At 33.6% G+C, this 20,102-nt stretch overlaps 1 protein-coding gene across 5 annotated transcripts in view; it reads left to right on the plus strand.

The window, feature by feature from the left end:
- Positions 1-20,102, plus strand: part of LOC111503121 (sprouty signaling antagonist) — a 169,179-nt gene that overhangs the window by 130,143 nt on the left and 18,934 nt on the right. The window contains exon 1 of one of the 5 annotated variants that reach the window (XM_074183302.1): positions 13,606-13,894. The exons of 2 other annotated variants lie outside the window; for them this stretch is intronic. The gene's annotated coding sequence lies outside the window, so the exon portion shown is untranslated. Of the gene's footprint in view, positions 1-13,605; positions 13,895-13,915; positions 14,112-20,102 lie in introns of those variants that run through there. 2 more of the 5 variants (XM_023157352.2, XM_023157358.2) reach the window with 2 other exon arrangements.

Consider the following 20,102-nt stretch of genomic DNA (forward strand, 5'->3'; position numbering starts at 1 on the left):
TTATTGAGCTTCAATTAGATACAAATTAGATCAGTGACTGTTCGAAACACAGTTTAGCCACCATTATTGGCCAAAAAATGTAATACACTGAGGTGTCTTGTAACATTTGATTTGGATAAAATATAAAATGAAAATTTGTAATAGCTCGCTTTGCTTTCCAGAAAAAAATTGAAACAAAAAACAGATAAAAGCAACTAATGTGCTATGGATTAATAAGGCAACAAATAATTATTTGCGATGTTTGTCATTTGTCAAGTTACATTTATTGTTGTGACAACGCTTTGAATTATTTCTTGCGTTAATTAAATAATGGTGTACACTTACACTAATCACGAAATAGCTGATACGCAGATTGCGTGTGGATTGGCCGAAGGTAATGGTTCTATTGCTCAACGTATTTAGGGAGATGAATATCCTAATCGTCTAGTGGGTTACGCAACAACTTATTTGAAGATTCATGAACTGATTTGTGATAATGAATCATTTGCTAGCGATAGTGGTGCTGTTGAAACACCTATAACGACTAGAACTTGCATTAGATGAAGATGAAATTCATGAAATAGAGCAACATCTAGAAACTAGTACCTACCCGGACTATTGCCACAAATCTCAATTGCCGACATAATTTAGTTTGGATGATTTTACAAGAAGAATTATATTCACTTAGAGTGCATTCAAAAATTGTTGCCACAAGAATTTGCATGGAAAATATATTTTTGTAATCTCGCATACGTGCAAAAATTCTGCGCAATCATAATTATAAATATCACTCATGGTGATAGTTATGACCACGCTTTTAGTATCAACTTTCTGAAAATTTCAGGTGGTCTGAAAAGTTTGTAGGCTTAGACATAGATGGCGCTACTAGTAATATATCAATGTGATTTTTAGTTAACCCGATCCTTCAAAAGAAACGTGTACAAATTTCACAACTGTCGGATTATTATTTTGTGGGATAGAAAATTTTGAGGGAAACATTTGTTAGTTTGAAGAAAATGGATAAAAAGGAATTTTGTGTGTTGATAGAGCGTTGATTTTTGGCGAAAAAATTACTATTGAAGTCAAGGCTTGGCTTGATAAACATTATTCGAACTTTGCACCAGGAAAATCAACTGTTGAGAAGTGGTTTGCTAAGTTCAAATGAGGTATTTTTTTACACAAAAAGTGGCACATGATTGTTTTTGTTTTTTTTTGTAAAATTAAAAAATATATCGTAAAAATTAATTTGTTTACAACAAATTGTTTATTAAATAAATAAGAATATAAATTTAAAAAAAAAAGGTTTTTTTCAGAATATCAAAGAGAAATAGAAATTATGATTTAAAAATATCGTTCCTCAATATTCATATTTAGTACCAAAAAAAATTATTGATCAACAAATGCGTTTTTAAGCAATAAAATTTTTTTTTAAGAAACAATTTTTGTTTATCATAATATTCATCACTAATAAAAATCCCCCCAAAATTTCAAATATCTTACAAACAATACGTTTGTTTATAACAATTTTTCAAACAAATATAGTTAAAAATTATGAAAAAGCATTTTTATGTAACTTCAAATGATAAGAATACGAATAAATTTGAATATTACAAAAAAAAAATTCATTTGAATTGAATCCGTCAATTGTTTTTTACTTTTTAACGTCTTTAATTATTTAATAACAAAGTGGAAAATCAAAATTTGTTGATTTTTTCAACGGGAATCTTTTCTGAAGGCTTTCAAGAAAAGCTTCAAGAAGTGAAAACATTTTGAGGTTTTTAGTTTATAAATTATCAGGATATTTATGTAAATATAAAACTTGTAAAATTTATAGTTTACTAACTGAAGTTCTACTAAAATAATCACGGGAAAAATTTTCCATGGATTTTCGTTTATTCAATTGTCTATGTGAATTTTTGTTTTCTTAATAATGATATTTAACGGGTTTAAATAATGTTTATTATTCGAAGGTCCGTATCGGCCACCGCGTGCGGGACACGCCTCTAAATTAAAATTATAAATATTATGTACTTGAGTTTCTTTTACTTTACTTAAATGTCATAAGTTAGAAATTTTCTTTACACCTATGAAGAACTGCTATTCTATCGTTTCTTACTGACTCTCATTTGCAGTCCACATTACGTGACTTTTCTCCCATTAAAAAGATACGCTCACTCAAATGACAATCTATTCATCAAATTTAATATTTCTGGAACCAAATCCATTTCCTGCAGTTAATTATGTTCATTTGTTAATTCGCGAATGCGGTTACTAGATATTTTTTACACGCTGGCAAACATGATCGGTCACAAAACGTCATTGATGACTTGCAAAATATTGGCAATTGTAAAACTAGATTGCAGTCATATGCAAATCGCTACGATTACCTTCCATTCTAGAAAAATTGAGAACTGTCGATGTGTTGTCAGCTTTTTCGTTTGCCTTCAGTAAAATAATAATTTTTACAGAGTGACATTTTTAAACTTTTCGTTATGCGGAATTTTGAGTGATAGAATAGGATAGAATAGATATATACTTTATTGTCCAAGATTATACAATCTTATTGACAAAGCTTGTTAAAAAATCTGGTATAGATATAGCACTTCAAAGAATGAGAGAAAAGAAACAATTTAAAAACACAAATACACAAAAACACAATTTGAGCAAAACTAAATTCACATATCAAATAGATAAAATATATCAATAGAAAATAAAATTTAACAAATTGTAGACAAAATAGTTTGTATAGTCCCTTTCAAAAGATGTAAATAACAAATATATACAATTTGAACATAAGTTCACGTGCCATGGCAATAAAATAATATATGTTCCAGTATAAAATATAATTTAAAGTATTAGTGTCAATATAAACAACAACAAAAACACCTATATTAAATCACAGCAAAGTTCCATTGTAATATTCATCAAGATTGTAGTACGCTTTAGTTGCAAAGGCGTCTTTAACAAGATTTCTGAACTTTTCATAGCTTTTTCCCTTCCTAATTTCGTAAGGTATGTGATTATACAGCTTTTTACTTTCATGAATTGAAGAATACTTTGTCTGGCTTGTTTTTGGAACAGGAAGATGTATTTTATTTTCAGTTACTTGCTGGGTTATGTAATTTGTAGGTTCCGGAGTTCCAACCATGTTATGTTTTTTGCAAATCAGGCAAAGAGTTACAAGTAACAGCGAGAATTTTTTCTCTCAAAAATAATGGTCTGCATGACTCACGTACTCCCACCTTGCATAAGAATCTAACCGCTCGCTTTTGCAAAACAAACACTGGATGAAAGAGTTGTTGACTGCAAAATCCCCAGAAGGCAACACTATATCTCAGGTGGGACTCAAACAGGGAATGATATACCATTTTTGTTGTGGATGAACTCAGTTCATTTGAAACTATTCGAAGTGCATAACATCCTGATGCCAATTTTTTATTCAAAGCTGAAATATGTTGATCAAATTTTAATTTGTTATCCATGAAGATTCCCAGAAATTTGGATTGCTTTTTATTCTCAAGAATTTGTCCATTCAAGTATACATTGTTAATATTACAGCTGAAGGTGAGTAGGTTTGTTTTTTTAATATTAAAGCACAAGTAGTTCGCGTCACACCATTTTTTCACAACTTCTAAATCACTAGAGATAGTTTCTTTCATATTAGAAGTATTTTTTCCATGCCAAAGGAGCGTGGTGTCATCCGCAAAGATGTTAAAACTTCTTTGAATTGAGAGAGTCACCAGGTCATCTACATAAATAAGGAAAAGAATCGGGCCTAGTACTGATCCTTGTGGTACGCCTCATAAGATATCCTTCGTGTGTGATAGTTTTTAGTTTGATCTTACTAACTGTTTTCTATCACTCAAGTGAGACCTGAACCAATCATTACACACTCCTATCAAGCCATAGTAGTTCAACTTTTGCAAAAGAAGTTCATGATTTACACAATCAAAAGCTTTGGAGAAATCGCAGAATACTGCAGCTACGACCTCACCATTGTTGAGATGTGTGTAGACATGTTCAAGAAAGGAAAAGATTGCATCATTTGTGCATTTTGCCTTCTGATAGCCAAAATGACAGTTGGTTAATAAATTGTGTTTATAAAGAAAAGCTAATACCCTTTTATTCACCATTTTTTTTATGATTTTTGAGAGTGTTGAGAGCATGGAGATAGGTCTGAAGTTATTTGGATCTTCTGCATTACCACCTTTGAAAATAGGAATAACAAGAGCTGTTTTTAGACACGGAGGGAAATTTCCAAGGGAAAAGGATTTATTTATAGCCATCACTAGTGTATTCAAAGCGGAATCGGGAAGGTTATTTAAAATTTTCATCCTCATCAGCAAAAAGAAGACAATCTATGTATTTCAGAACTGACGGTAAATCATTAATGAAAGTTATGAACAGAAGTGGACCTAGATTCGATCCTTGTGGACCACCTGACCTAGCTGGAAATTTATCTGAAATTTTTCAGTTATGTTTGACAATGAAAAACTGATTTTGAAGATAATTCTCCGTTAGTTCCCAATTCTTTTTATTTCATATTTACTCAATTAGGTATTATGAAATTTGTTTTCAGATGTCTTATACTTTATTTGGTTTTTCCGATGTAGCCATTGTAAGTACATCTATAGATGGAGCTGAAGAAGTTTAACTTCAGTCGTATGGTTCGAAACACACTCGCTTTTTTTAATTAAAAATATTTGCGGCCACATTTTGACTGGCACCCTGTCGTAAATGTATTCTCCTATTCACAAATGTATGTGAAAATCCGAGTTTGATTAACTACGCTATGAACGTAGTGATTCTGCAGCGGGACTAATATCAGAAATACGCGATGGACTGTGGCTGCTCATCATTTTGAGACGTTTTTCCAAATGAATTTAACCTCCAGCCATTCGAATTCAATGTGAATCGCTACTTTCTTACAGGCACCGATCTTAGAGCGTCTTAAAGATTTTCCTGTAGTGTTTGTGTTATGTCCCTAAAAAATTAAGGAATCGAGGAACTAGACAATCCGTAGATATGTTCGATATAGTTTTAATTCACTAACCACTGTTCATTCACAAGAAACAACACTACGGTTATATAATATGAAACTCCACCGTGTAAAAGCGCGAATTATACTCAGTTTCGCTTCGAAAAACGAGTGAATTGAAGGTGTCAAACATTAGAATTGACGATTTTCATTCAGTCCAGTACCAGTCGGCCATTTCATTAACTCCCATCTATTGATTAAATTAATTCATTCCTACCAGATTGTATAATAACTTCATACACGTACTTTCACCATGAATGAGGCTCTCTCCAGTTTAAAGCGCAAATACGGTCGAGAGTCAGAGACGTAGAACTGGTTTTTTAGGAATTTGAGTGATGTTGAAAAAATTCAGCGGTTGGAATTCGTACAGGAATGAGATTCAAACGCTCTGCCTCCAATTCAAAATTTAAGCAATAGCTGGTTCGACATAATAATAATAATAATCACACTTTAAGTCAAGGCGTGCTGCTGACCACTAAACAGCACTGCCGTGATAGGATACGAATGCTAGTGGCTGCTAAGAAGTCACTAGTGAGGCGAGCGAGAAGTATCTCGGAAAACCTCAAGTTCGGGGAGAAACCTTCTCGCTTATTCCAAGAGCCTCCACGTGTAATGGATAATCCGTCAACCGCTGATCAGGTGGAATCCTTCTGGAAGGATATCTATGAACACCCGCAACCACTCAACTTAGACACTCCAGCCCTACCGCAGTTCGAAGCTTTTAACGCGGCCCTAAGAGTGCTATAGTATCATCTACGGCACTCTTACGGTATTGACGAGACACCGGTGTTGCTCTACGCTCCTGAGGATATTGAATCCGTTGTGGGGATCGAGAAGTGCAGAATTTATTGGAACTATTCGTTCCCCACCCTCAGACACATACAAGCTTATAAGCCTGATGTAGTCCTTCTCGACCACCAGAGCCAAACGATATTTGTTGTGAAGTTTTCAGCTCATAGCGAGAGATTTTCTCTTTGAACTCCGCAGACTCTATTCAGATTAATCTGTCAAGATGGTTGTTCTGATTATTGGAGTCCTTGGTGGAATGATGTCCTCTCTACTCTCGAATCTTAAAATCATACTGGCATGCCGCACTAAGGCAGAAATCTTAGCCACACAAATGCAGAAGGCTGTCATTCTTGGCTCACTGCGCTTTCAGGGCACACGATTATCGGACCCAATGATCACCCCACGGTGTGGCGAGTGGTCATTGGTTGATAATGCAGGCTCGCCCTCCCGAATGTATCGCGGCTTCGGGGGCCTGACCAGCGCACACTACGGTAAAAATAATAATAATAATATTTACTCATATTTTGGAATAATAAATAGATGAAATTATTATTTCCATATATATATATATATATATATATATATATATATATATATATATATATATATATATATGTATATATATATATATATATATATATATATATATATATATATATATATATATATATATATATATATGCAAGTCTTGTGGCAGAGATTTAAATACTTTGGGCCCTTTTTATTATTACATCAGTGAACAATTCTTCCGGTAGTAGAAATAATAAATTCAATTTTTCTTTCACTAGCAATAGAATACAAAAAATTTCGAAAAATCGATTCGGAAATCCTTGAATTTGTTTTAAAAGAGTTTCAGTTGAAATAATTCAAGAAATGAATTCCAGAGAGGTGAAGGATGCCAAAATGTTCGGTTAAAACAAACACAGAGTTTTCATATGAGAATAATTTTCAAAAAAACTAACTTGCATATGATAAATTATTATTTATTATATTATTAATGTAGTAATGTAAGATTAATAATGTAGCTCAAGAAGATCCTTTTTGTGGAGTTATCGTAGCTCTAATCAGGAAGCGGAACTAATGAATGCAACAGAAAAGAGAAATGAACGCAATTGAACAAGAAACATTTCTTCAATGATATTATAATAATTCACCCACAATTGAAATTATATCGACCAACAATGTTCATAAATATTTTCTACAGTTTTTGCTTTCCAGAATATATTGCAATAAATTTGTAGAAAACTATACTCTGTCCAACCAAGCAACGGAGTGCTCCAAAACAGTATAATGCATAATGCAAGTGATCTCCCAGACAAGGCTGCTTGTACAGAGTCGAACTGAGGAACGACCGATTTTTTTTAATGATATGCGGCTGGGTATAAGAAATTTTTTCAGGTAGAGTATAGGGACACAAATAAGCAAGTTTCTTTAGCCGTATCAGTACTTGACATTTTAAAAACTTCAAACTTTCAATCACCGTATATGTACATACCACAGGCGTTAAAACGTACCTGACCTCTACGACACTGTAACAATGAATTCCGCCAGCCAATTGCAGCTAAATCTGATTGGCCAGCGTAAAAAGGCTTATTTATTTTACCCAATAGATGCAAATATGCGTCGTGATCATGCTTCGATCACGCATCTATCATTGTTTGGGTTGCTTTGTTTGTTGGTTGGATATAGTTCAGTACATTTCTCTTTGGGAAATCTGGCCAACGTTATTTCTTCAACAACAGTGTTGAAATGCGCTAAATTGAAAAGAAATCATCAAATACCGACTGATGAAATTCCCAGCTGAATTTATAGTCGACAATAATCCTATCTTCAAACGTTAGACCTTTTGTCTACATCAGCAGTCATTAGCATACTAAGAATTCAGGGGTGATTGATGGGGCAGAGAAACATGGTCAAAACACAATACATACCAATGGTTCGTAAAGAAAAAAAGGATCGTTCGAGTTCGACAAATAATAGCTTAAATTTGACTACGGCTGACAATAAAGTAAAACTTTTGGGCTCAACTTTTAGACATTAATATACTCGTAAATGCCACGAAACTTTCAAAGTCAAGGAAAACTGTCTGTGGTTGGGTTTCTAACTGAAACATTTATTTTCCCGAGTTTTCATTTTGAATATTTATCGGCTGAAGTGAAAGTCTCTATTATATTTTTAACACAATATAACATTTGATAAGATAATATTTCTATTATTCAAATATCAAATATTTATGAAACAATACTTATCTAAAGCAGACTTACAGACGATGTTATTTTTGAAGAGTTTGAAGAATTTCATCATTAATATTAGTGATTTTTCAATAATTTACTTATTTTCTGTGAATTCTTTAGGGTGCCAAAGACGTGGAGACATGAATAATCGGATTCCTTACATAAATCATTTTTCATTTATTTCTATCAGATTTGATCAATGTTTACAATGAGTCTGGATGAAGAGTGAATATTCAATAATCATTAATCCGAGGGATTTTACTTGCAAATATTTGACAATAATTTCAGTTAGCGTCTCTCAGTGAATCGTGTTTAGGTCACATTTTAATACTTTCTTAATATCATGCAAATAGTTTTGTGACAGTAGTTTAAATATTATGAAACTACTGTACCTTAGTCAGTATTAAAAATAACTTATCAAAAAACTATAATTTGAGTACAGGAAAAGAAGTTTCATTGTGATATTGATAGATAATGGTCCTTCGAGCCGGATATGATCCAACGACCTATGGAACATTACATTTTAATATCACTTGAGAATGTCTGCTCTCGTACTTCGAATTATGGTTTTATAATTATTTGAGACTTCAATCATTTTCATAAATAATGTTTTAATAATACCTAATTTCAACTTCATTTGGCAATGTAACATAATATCACGAAAACATATGATCGGACGATTGTCAGTTGGTTAGCATAAGTGGTCCGTTCTACTCATTTAATCAAACAATATTTGAACGTTGTTAGGATCCCAACTGTGGGACGATAGATATTATTAGAAAATCATAAAGTTTTTTTCTGTCACTTCTCAAACGGATCCGTTGAATAAAAATTAGTCGTTGTACATATAAAAATGTATTATCTGAAAAATATTGAGTGAACGAAGTAATATGTATCAGCTATAATTCTAGTGAATTGTTTCCTCCGAATTCAATTATGTGGCATTCTACGGAAACACTGGTTATATACATATTTCCAGTAATCTCAGGATGTGGTTACAGAACGAGAACTTATAATAAATATGCGTAAAAAATCAATAAAAAAAATTAACCGAGAAATTTCCCATCACCATCGACATTATCTTCAGTTTTCTTGAGGCAAATATTCGAAATGTACAGAAACAATATCGAATATTTTTCGAAAGTAATATTATTTATTCATACCGCAAATTTTCCTCAAGTAATTATCTAATAATACCCTTAAGATTACAATATGCGATAAATGTTGACTTAATGAAATGTATGTACTTGAAAGATTATAATTTTGATGAACTTGTATAAAGAGGAAGCTCTAGTCAAAACACAATTGAAAGTAGAGAAGTAAGGGACCATCTAACAGAACAATACCGCGGCTTTCTTCAACATCATAAATATTACCCTTTCGATATCCGCCATTGATGATGACAATGTTTCATGTAAGTGAAATTTTACCTCTTTCATATACTATATTGTGTAGCAATCCTATGAATGATATCTGATTCAATTCCATAAGGAATGTTTGGAAACTGAACCGGAAAAAGTGGTTTTTATAGATTCCCACATTTTTCTGTATACAGGAAGCAAAAAATACCCTTTCAAAGCCATTTCATTTTATTTTCTCAAGTCACAACCTTACATGACTTACGGAATATTAGAACATGTATGTATTCTAAGGTATATCATAAACAATTAGCATGATAACTCACACTAATGACAAAACATATACAAAAAATCAACGTTACACCTGACAGTAATGACAAATACACAAAGTAACCCATTCTGAAAAAATGAAATAGCTGATATGGTCAAATGAAAAAGAGGTCAAATAGTACATTGTCCCAAAGATTATTCAACTCTAGTTTATCACTATTTGAATAGTGATTTCCAAAAAATCGCGATTACAAAATGAAGCGAAATGAGAACTTACCTTTGTTTGAATATAGATGACATTGTTTCTCTAGAATTTTGGAGGTTCAAAATTTCACTGTCTGAAACACATTCGAAATCTGAGATGAATGAATGAAACCGAAACGAGCATTTTTATCAAATACTAGAACTGCATTACTCTTCTCGACGCACGTTTCACCACCATCTCCTGAGTACTTCAAATTGGTTAAATGAAAATAATGTGTGAATTATGATTATTTATGAATAATGAGTATGAAATGTTGAATTATAGGAACGCTCATTACTATGGTGACAGTGGTAGTGATGGTAGTGGAGTGTTAATGCGAATCACACGTTAAAAGGTAAGACCTCGTTAGTCCTTAGCTCGCACAAGTTTCTCAACTTCTGAGAGTTGTCGTTCGTATGGGGGCGACAGCTGATTAACGGAAAAACAGATTTCAAACAGACAGACAGAATACTCATTCTTGAACGGTCCGCACTTTCGCTAACAGTTAGTCTCATTTGCTGGAAGTGACTGTATATATAGCACTCATGATATGTGTCTCAGTAGTCTCAGTAGTTCCAGTCTACCAACATTATATAAAGTTGAACTGAAGAAGCGAACGCAATATTTCTCTCGAAGTAGAAAATGTATTCGAATTTATTTCTGAGTGATACCGACTTGAATGATTCGCTTTATAGATGAGGCGGTTCCTTATTTTGTTAATAAAGGATATCAGTAAAGACTCCAGCCAAATAGGGGAGGGTTAGTGATACATAGAAAGCAGCTCCACTCGTGGAGACGTCTGTCTATATAGAGTTAGAGCAAGTGATGGAAATTAGGAAAAAAAAACCACGAGTACTAAATTAAAAAACTTAAACTGAGGTTTCGAGTACATTTATTACGAAGCTATTAGCTTTTTTTGTCGGAAATCACCAGCAAACCACAACTTCTACCAAAAGTTAATATTGGAAATGAAATTATTGCCAATTCATCTTTCTAAGAAAAATTAACAGGTGGCAGTGCCCGCCCGAAAGTGATTAAATGAGACAATTACGAATCAATGTCTTCAAGTTCACCGGATTCAAATCCCTTGGACCTTTTTCTGGGACATTTCAACTCCTTAGCTTATTAACCATAACCTGTTGATAGTGATGATTTTGAAAGATGAATCACAGCGACAAGCCTGTGAAGTTCTCAGAAATGTTGGAAAGGTGTTCAAAAATATATTTTATCAACATTTACAGCACAATAGACAACATTTCCAGGCATTCATAACATAGTAAGTAGATCCTGTGTTTTATTCTCGAAATTCATTTTCCACGAATGTCAAGCTATTTAATGGAATTAAAAAAACTGTCAAATAAAAAATGGAACGGTTTTCTTTTTGTTACTCATTGAATCGTTATTTTTGATTTTTTAGTGTTTCCAATGTTCACCTTTTCAGAAATGTATTGTTTGCAATATACATTCTGACCAGAGAATCTATAATTCGTTCTAAGCTAAGAAACCAGAAATGGTGCCCATTTTTTTGATACACATCTTGTGGTTTGGATACTGTCAATCTCTGCCAAATATTTTTCTTAAGTATATTCAACAGACAGTTATGTTATAACTACATTTATACATAAGGATTTGATAAATTCGAACAAGCCTTGTGGATATAATATAAAAGTATCCAGGGAATCAAAAACTAACATTGTTTCTTATGGTCCTGATGGCATACCGGTTGCAGGAAAAATATAACTTCGCAATAACATGGTACATCTACTTATTGACCGATCAACATTTCCTGCTGAATGCCTTGGAAAATGACTAAACGAATTGACTATATTTACATAGATTTTTCCAAGCCATCTTTTCAAAAACCTTTCCATTCCTTGTCCATGAAGTTTTGTACATAGACAGGTATAGGTGAATATTCACATTGAAGTAAGTAATACCATATAAATAATGGAGTGTATTGGTATAGATATGTGGATGATATCCTGGTATGTTTCACAGAAACGAACAGACCGTTGACTAACGTTTTGAATTTTATCAATTCTCTCCAACTTTCTATCACATTCACAATGGAGATGGAAAAGGACGACTCTATAATTTTTGGACTTGACAACAACAAACATATGATTTTTCAATTTATCGTAAACCAGCACATACAGATATTATCATTCATAATTCGTCCACCCACCCGTTTCAGCACAAAGTACCAAGCTTTCAACAGTATGATCAACACACTGATAAATGTGCCCTTGTCAGAGGCGAATTTTAATATAGAACTGAACACAATAAAACAAATAGCCGCCAACAATGATCACGATAGCAGTCTAATACATTCTTTATTATCAATCAGTCAAGCAAAGAAGTTTACCCAATTAAAAGAGACGAGCATAAAAGTTATGAACCCTATGCAAATATTTCAGATGTTCTGCACAGCAAAGGTGTAAATGTTGCTTTCAAAACTAACAACAACTTAGGCATGCACATCAAGAATAACAAAAATAAAAGATTAGTTTCAGAAAAATCGGGAGTGTATAAATAATCATGTGGGTCATGTCCGATGTTTCATATAGGTCAAACTGGAAGAACGTTCAAAGCCCGCATGAAGGAATGGAAAAATAAATTCCACATATATCTAACACAGAGAAACATGAGTTTAACCATGAATGAAATCCCCTCCATTTCCAGAGAAAGGGTTTAAAAGTTAACCTCTTGGAGAGTATGGAAAATAAACAAATTCAGACACTGTCAATATCTTATGAACGATCAAACTGAATTGAATAATTCGCCATTATTGAATCTGCTCATTTTCAGGTAAAAATAGTTAGGTATATTTACGGTACTTTAGAAAATTTTTAAATTCATTGATATACTTAATGAATTCATACTTTGATAACCTTTTTCTAGCCAATAATACTCATCATCTAAAAGAACAATTCGTTCTGGCCAGTCTCAACTCCCTTCACTGCAGGGTTATGGACTGACACCTATCAGAAAACAACTACTCCCCTGGCTAATACCACGAAGGGCGTTGGATTATATCCGAGTAAAAGTTTGAGAACCCCTGACTTACAGTGTAGGGAGTTGAGACTGGCCTGAACGAATTGTTTTTTTAGATGAATTGATTTATAGCCAGTCTTCAAGTATTCCCACTGACTATATGTGAAAAAATAATACTCATTATATCTGAATTCAGATCACATGTTCCTTGCGGCTATCAAGTCATTTTTGCAGAAAAGAGTAGCTACTTTTTGACAGGTTTTTTTTCCACAGAAGTTTATAGAATTTGAAGATGAGTCGTGTTTTTTATCAACGTTAGCACTGATACTGTAAGATTCAATATTCAATGCAAATACTACCACATCCTCCGTCCGCACTTGGGACAAACGTCCCAAGTTGTTGGTTGGGTTTTACAAACATCATAAAAAACGTGTCAAAAGTAAAAAGATAACTCCCACACAGCGACAAAATTGGAGGATTTCCTGTCGATAGTTCAACGTTTGGTCAATGAGATGGAACCTCTTGGCGGCAATCACGTTAGTCCCACGCGAAAACCCTCGGCGCGCGCCTATGTCGCGAATACTTCGCCAGTTTCCTTGAATGTACGTCGTTTCATTCATGATGGCGGCTCCCATTCATAAAAAGCAAGGGCCACGTTCGAAAACCGGCCGCGCGTTGCGCCACCGTCGTCATTCCTTGCACTCCTACCCGCGCAGCTTCAGTTCGATCCGACAGGTCATGGAGTGAGAACGTTTCGCCGTTGTTTTCAAGTACGACGTTGCCGCACTTACCCACAGTTTCGAAAAAGGTGTTTGCGAGTGTTCTCAGTGAAAAAATGTTGGATTATAGCCGTGGATTACCGTTTGTGAGCCGAGGATCGTCTTCTTCTACAGTGTACAGTTGCTTACAGTGAGTTTTTTTGAATCCATATTGAGGGGAAGTGGTGCGACCTGAGTTTTACATCCACCTGTATGCGTGTGACATTGAGGTGTGTGGGTGTGTTGCCTTCCATTCACTAAAGCGATTCTCGTCTCCCGACTCAATCTGCAACTACGGCTATTCGATACGAGTGCGGCGGGAAACATAACCGGCCGAAGTTTTTACAAGCGGGGTTGAATATCGATGATATTAAATCCTGTGTTTGAATATCCTAAAAAAGTTTTGTTATAAAAAAAGCAAATATTTCGACGGAATATCAAAAAGATGTAAGCAATATTATACATTTACTAGATATTAGAAGAGGCGGGCTATTTTGGTGTAGATCTGAGAGAGTTCGGAAGAACAAAATTTCTATTTTGCATCTGATCTTTTGAAAAATTCAAGGTTCTCTCTGGTTGTGTAGATTTTAAATGAAACATTCCTCAAGTCAAATAGAGTCTCTGAGGAGATTATGTATCATACAGGAAACGTGGTATCTTTACGGTTTTCTATTCATTGCCTCATTGTGAAAGCTAATATATTTTAACGGACTAGATGGCTGCAAGAAAGTAATTTGAATTTTTCTATTATAGTTCCATTCTGTATCTAGTTTATTACAACTTGGCAAGGTGATATTAAAATGCACTATTCCTAAGAACACTTTGATAAGGGTAACTTCTGTAAGAAAAAGTTCCGATAAGTTAATTTTGTTGATTACCTACTCTAGTCATTCGAGAAATGTTTCGATGGACATGGGAACGAAAGTACATTTCTCTTATGTCATTTTTTGAATAGGTATAACCGTTGTAAGTTCTAAAAACGTGTTATCACGTAGTTTCATATCAATTCCATGAACCATCGATGTCCCAATCCTATTGGGATGATTGTAATAAACACAGATAAGAAATAACGAAAAATAATTCTAACATTTGTGAATAGGAATAGTAAAACATGAAAAGACTGAAGTATCCAAGATTATAGGTATTCAGTTTCATTTTGGTCGAAAAGAAGGTAATTTTTGGTTAAATCTCTACAAATATTTCAGAAACGTGTGAATCTAAATGTTTTTTCGTACAAACGTGGATGAAAATGCATAAAAAATATTTCAAATCGAACAAATCAATTGATCATTACTTGATTCAGACACAATTTTCAATAAATAATATACAGTACCTAATCCCAACTTCTCAACTCTTTACCTTGTATTTTTCATTTATTTCCAATGATATTTGACTTGAAAAATTGAAATACCTAATTTAACGTGTTTTTTTTTCTAAATTCCCACATTATCCATTGCTTAAGTTGCATTTCGAATCGTTTCGAAATAACAAATTTAAGATCTCCCCAAAGAATTGAATCCTGTGATTTACAATATAAATTATATCTTGGATACCTTCGAAAGGAAAAAGTCACTTGAATCCTTACAAAAACTTTCGACTTTTTGACTTTCGAAAAGACAAATTTGCTCAATCACAATGGCAGTTCGTAAAAATCATTCCTACAACTTCAATCCTAGTCATAGTAATCATGATGTATATTGTGTAGCGTTATCTCGAGCGATGTCCGTACTTATAATTCAATGCACATAATCAAAAGTAGTTCATTTTCTTGAGGCTTGCATATGAAAGAAACTTTTGTTAATGATCTAGGTATCTTTGGGGATAGTTTTTAATTGATATTGAGTTGAGAAGTTGGCAGACACGTGGACTGTGTTCACGAAAGTTATTCGTTTCGGTTAAAATCATCCTCATGATGCTTGTAAAGTATTTTGAAGTGACGAAAACTATTTTCTTTTGTGACGATATCACTAATTGTTCAAAATAGCTTTAGGAGCTTATGTTTTTGGTTCGCAAAAGTAATTCACTTTTCACAGATAGATTTATTTCTCGTCATCCGAGACGATCTAAAATATTGTGATCTGAAGCTCCTAAAGGAAATTTTCCGGGAATGAAATATTTTTCAAATCACTCGTGTTTTTCTCTCTTTCGGGCAGTACGCGCATACGCGGATGAGCTAAAATAACTCTGAACTCGTAACGTTAATCAAAGCTTTCAGATTCAACGCAACTTCACTATCTTGTTTTCGATAAACTAAACGGATGTGCTCAAAGCGCTATCATCTATGACAATCTAGAAAATATGAGAGCTCTCTACATACATGAATTAATCAAAATAAGTAGGAACGACCCGCTTTGAATTATACATTATATCGATTGTTGTTAGAATCACCGGAAGTAATACCATAATTATACTGATATCACTGTCTAAGTATGGTGCGCCTACAGAGAAGGGACAAACAATGTCGTCTCTATTTGAATAAATTCATAAGACTGAAATTACTCCATTGATGGATGAGCGGCTCTGGAGAATTCATAATGGACGAACTAAAAAAATTAACTAGTTTCTCAGTAGGAGTTGACCTGTGACCTCTTTCGGTGCTTGTCATCTTTCAAAGAATATACAGGCCGCCTCAAAGTAGTGAAAATCGATCCGACGAATTTATGTCGCATGAACATGCGGCAATTCAAAAACAATGCACTATTCGAGTAATGTTTTTCATAGAAATATTTGATGAATAAGTACTTTCAATTATGCTCTGTCAGAGTTTATTACACTTACCAGAAGTTCTTGGTAGCCGACATTCATAGTTGATGAAAGATGAACTATACTGCGACTGAAGGATATAAAAAATGATGAAGGAGAAACTCGTTGATTAATTTCCCCGACAAAATGTCTCAAAGTAGAGAAACCTCTCATAATACGATTCCAAGGTGATAAATTGAAATAATTTATCCCCGTAGCTACTTCAAACACTATTGACCAAAGAAATGAAGGTAAATTATTGAAAACAATCGATTTGAATTATTGATGTCGAACAAAAGTCATGAAACCTAATCAATAAAATTGTACTATGACCAAGATTTTCAGAGAATAAGTGTAATCATGCAATTTTCTAGACGAATTTTTTTGTTTATTCATAATGAAATGTTTTCTTCTGGGAACACCATTATCATATTATTTTTTCCAATATCTCAAACGTAAACTTAAAATATTTCTAGGTTATAAGTATACAGTTTTTGCATGTTGCTTCTATTACTTGTTTGTTTTATATTATGTTTTTTCAAAATCTTTCCAGTACTTGTTTGCCGATGTAATTCTACCAAGTCTGTCTATCTATTAGTACATTTAATCAGAAAGCAGTAAAATATATTCTTTAGTATCAATAACATTGACCAAAAGCGTTCGGTAGAAATATTTTGATGGTTCCTTCATATTAGTAGATTTTCTGCAAAATTTTCAGGTTTATTTTCGATGGTGTGGTTAGAATTGGACTGGTTTTTGTGTTGATTGTGATTGAAATACTGAAGTTAGCCTATTTTACTAAAACCATAACAAATTCATGACTTTCTTAACATTCAAAATCGTTATAAATTGTGCAAAAGCTTTGATAGCGATATTTTTTATCGTTATAAGATTAGATTGAATAGATAAGCTAGGGTCACAATATTAAAGTTCATGATATTCAACAAAATAAATGAAACAAGAAATGAAATTTCTTGAAATTCAAATTATTTTCTACTTCAGCAATTGTGAATGTCAACATTTCGTTCATGTCATATTAACAATCTCGATTATGGAATAATAAAATCTAATGTTTTGATGATACTGATTTAATTTTGAAACGCATGACACATTACGTTCAGTATCAAAAATATTGAATTTGTATGAATTCAAAATACCTTTTTCTTGGGGTAGACCTATGTTCGACACCCTGTGTCGAAAACCTGTATTAAACTTGAAAAGATTTGATATTTCCAGTGCTCCTTAAGATCATTCATTTCACTGATGAATGAAAACATTTGTCCTCAAAGCTAAACTCAATAAAATTAATAAAGTGTCTCAATATTCAAATAAGTTTTTCCTTTATCGGATTATCTTACCAGTTGGGAATTTCAACACCTTGTCTAGGGCTTACTGATAAGCCTAATTAAGAAACAGTAAAATCTAATGACCGAATAATCCTAATGGTTTCTTCAGATCCAACCTTTTTCAACTGATGAATTTTAATGCTTCCTGTACGTTATTGATTGGATAAATATTATCGTTGATTTCTATCTCTAATTCAAATGTAATATCACCAACAGGAATGTTTGGTCGGTAATGTTTATTACACTATCATAATCGCCTAAAAGGTATCTTAATATATAGCTTTCCTTAAAGTATGACCATTGAAAATCTAATTATTCAACTTCTGATAGGATTAGATTATTTTTTCATTTCCGTTAGATAGTAAAACTCCTTACAAAAAAGGGTATCGCGCCTAAGTTATCACACCAATACGTTTTGTCAAAACGATATACAAAATAAGAAAAAAAGAACAAATGAAAGACGAGATTTAAAACCAGCATTTTTTTTAACACAAACTTTTCACAGAAAAAAATCAGGGACATTTACGAATTCAATGTTTTTAAGACGAAAGAGTTTTCCGAGTCGCAGTAAAAACACTCAGGAATCTTGAGAAACGGAAGTTATCATTCGTCAAACCTTTTTGAACACCTTTCTGAACCATTCTCATTCCCTATAAACTTCGTTATCTCTTTCGAATGACAAGATTCATGTAGTCATGTTATCGTGAGATCCTTCTGTTCGATGTAGCACGATACTAGCAGGTAGAACGTGCTTTCTTATCCTGTTAACCGAAGGGTTATTTCAATCCATATCACACTTGGCGCCCAATGTGGGAACTGTCTCTCATGTTGTCTAGTTATTGACGGTTGCTGGACAGCGAAGGAAAATTATCATGATTTCGATACGTGATTATATTATACTATACGTTTTTGAGAGGTGTTTCTTTTGTATATTGGGGATTGGTTGAACTACAGATGTTTTTCACCTGGCATTTGATACTTCTAACCTGGATGACAGGTTGTGCAACTTCAAGACCGCTGTTTGTGCTACACCATAAAAATTGAGAACGAAGAAATGAAAAACCAATAATAATAATAATATTGTTCTCAGAAAATATGGCACAAAATGAACTAAACGAAGAAACACCGATTCTTACTAATATTGAATAGTTTATTTAGCCATAAAAAGATACTCTTTGAAGTTTTCATTTATTGTTTATACATTACTTGCCTATAGATATACGAATCATTCTGCAACTCTAATGAGGCTATTCAGGTTCCTGAAGGATTTATAAGAAATGGGAAGATATTTTATGGACATTTTGACACGTAATACATTCTGGACGATTGAATATTAGGAGTGTTTTTGCCCTGAAGGGTCTAGAAGTAAAGTGAAATCATGAGATAAATCACCGTGGCCGTTTGTGTTAATTTTTCCTAGGTAATAGGACAATCAACTCCTTTATGTACTAATTCCAGTAGAATTTTAAAAGATGCACAAAATTTGCGATGTTTCAATCTAAAAAGGCTAGATTTTATTATTCATTCCACTACAGATACCCCTGCAGTATATATCACTACCGATAGATACATTTCTCATGAAAACTACCAAGATTTGATATTCAGGAAACTGTATGAGAAATCTTTCAAAAATGAACTTCATCGGCAAGAGGAGGTTGCACATCTTAATGAGAACCTGAACGTGATTTCGAATTGGGATGAAAGTAACCAGGTTCAATTCAATGCCATGAAAACCCAGGCATCGGTTTTCTCCAGAAAGATAAATGTCTCAGAACCTGATATAATATAGTCAAGAGAGACAATTCCGCTTTCTGCTTCGATGAATTTGTTGGAGATTGAAATATACACCAATATTTCTTGACACAATCATATCGATGGAATTGCAAAGGCTGCTTCTCAAAAGCTTGGATCACTGTTCTGAATCAGACAACTGTACACACCTCAGCGATTTTTGATGCTTTATAAAGCTCATATCAGACCTTCTTTGGAGTATTGTTCACATGGAGCTCCGCCCCAAAGCATACCCTGAAGCTGCTGGATTCCATCCAGAAAAGAGCCATCCACTTGATTGGAGACACGAACATAACTGGCAACCCTGATAGTCTGGAACATCGAAGAAAGGTTGGAGATTTGTATCTCTTTTATAGATACTTTCACCGGAGGTGTTCAGGTGACTTGGCACATTTGATTCCACCAAAAGCGGTACATATCATAAATACGCGACAGACTGTGGCGGCTCATCATTTTGAGGTTCAACACAATACACCTCGAACTTCAATGTTCAAGAAGTCTTTCATTTGGATGACTGCGTTTATGTGGGATGAATCGTTACCTTTGCACAGACACCGCC

This window comes from Leptinotarsa decemlineata, unplaced genomic scaffold (assembly GCF_025532065.1).
Source record: "Leptinotarsa decemlineata unplaced genomic scaffold, Ldec_3_MD MMD2_tig00026336_RagTag_RagTag, whole genome shotgun sequence".
Taxonomy (NCBI): domain Eukaryota; kingdom Metazoa; phylum Arthropoda; class Insecta; order Coleoptera; family Chrysomelidae; genus Leptinotarsa; species Leptinotarsa decemlineata.